Source organism: Microtus ochrogaster, chromosome 8 (genome assembly GCF_000317375.1).
Source record: "Microtus ochrogaster isolate Prairie Vole_2 chromosome 8, MicOch1.0, whole genome shotgun sequence".
NCBI lineage: Eukaryota > Metazoa > Chordata > Mammalia > Rodentia > Cricetidae > Microtus > Microtus ochrogaster.
In genome coordinates this window covers 41554762-41556025 of record NC_022015.1, presented here as the reverse complement: position 1 = coordinate 41556025, position 1264 = coordinate 41554762, and the positions used below count along the sequence as shown (strand labels likewise).

General features: G+C 54.3%; 1 protein-coding gene across 1 annotated transcript in view; it reads left to right on the top strand.

Moving 5' to 3' along the window:
- Ccdc88b (coiled-coil domain containing 88B) overlaps positions 1–1264 on the top strand; it is a 15022-nt gene that overhangs the window by 6159 nt on the left and 7599 nt on the right. The window lies entirely within an intron of this gene.

Below are 1264 nucleotides of genomic sequence, written 5' to 3'. Positions count from 1 at the left end.
AGCACCAGTCACAGTGGGCTGGGTTCTCCCACATTAATCATTAACCAAGAAAATGCCTCACAGACTTCCTACAGACAATCTGACAGAGGCATTTTCTCAGCTGAGGCTCCTGATCTCAGATGAGTGACTTGTGTTAGGCTGACAACACAGACATCCTTGACTATATGATGAATTGGAGGCTAGCCTGGGCTACATGAGACTCTGTCCAGAGAGAAAACAAAAACATTTACTGGAGATGAAGCACCCACAGAGTACCCGGGAGGGTGTGGAATGCCTGTCTGGGTGGGAGGGGCCTCCAGGGAAGGTCACCAAGATTCTACTTACTGCTGAAAGATTAAGAGCTTTGATGAGGAGGGATGAAAACTTGAAGGCATTAGAGATGCTGGGGGACCCAGAAAATGTCACAGCAGTGGCATGGGAAGCCTCAGGGGTTGAGTTTGAGGAGGGTCACCTTGGTAGATGGGAACCTGAGCCCCTCAAGAGGCAGTGGCAGTGGTAGCCATGGCAGGTAAGGCAGACAGGAGCACAGGGCCAGTGATGGAGGGGAGAGAATGTCTAGGAAGACTTTCATTCATTTATCCATTCACACACTTTGTAAGGTCAGCCAAAGCTTTGTACCAGGCCGTGTGCTCAGCAGTGACCAGGTGGGGGGGAGACAGGACAGCGCAGGGAATCATGGGTCCATGCTGGATGCACCAGGGAAGGCTTCCTGGAGGAGGCAGGGAGGAGCAGATCCCAGTGTGAGTTAGAGATGTCAGGAGAGGTAAGGCTGAGGAGGAATTAAGCCGGGGTCTTGTTGGGAGTGGTGGAAGCTTCCTTCTGTGCTGAGGGAGAGGCCGGGCTTTTTGTGAGTGAATGGTACCTCTGGAGGCTGGAGACCAAAATGGTCAGTCCCCATTGGAACGTGAAGCCAAAGGCAGCAGGAGGCAATGGCAAGGGTGGAGGAGCTGTGGGCTGGGAACTGGGTGCCCCAGTGTAAGCAGTTTCCAGTCTCATCCCAGGGCACAGGCAAGACACTGAGGCTCAGACGAAGAATACCTTGCATCGGCCCCTCCCAGGGGTGAGGATGGGGAGCGGGATTGGGGGGTTGGTTGACACAAGGTGGGCACTGCCCAGGGTAGCTATGGGGGTGATACATGGGGGAGTGAGAACTGATGCGCATGAGCCAATGAAGAGAGAGCATCTCTCTGGGAGACATAGTGCAGGATGGGGCCCGGAGACTTGTCAGTAAAGAACTGCATGGTGTCTCAGCTGTGCCCGCCCG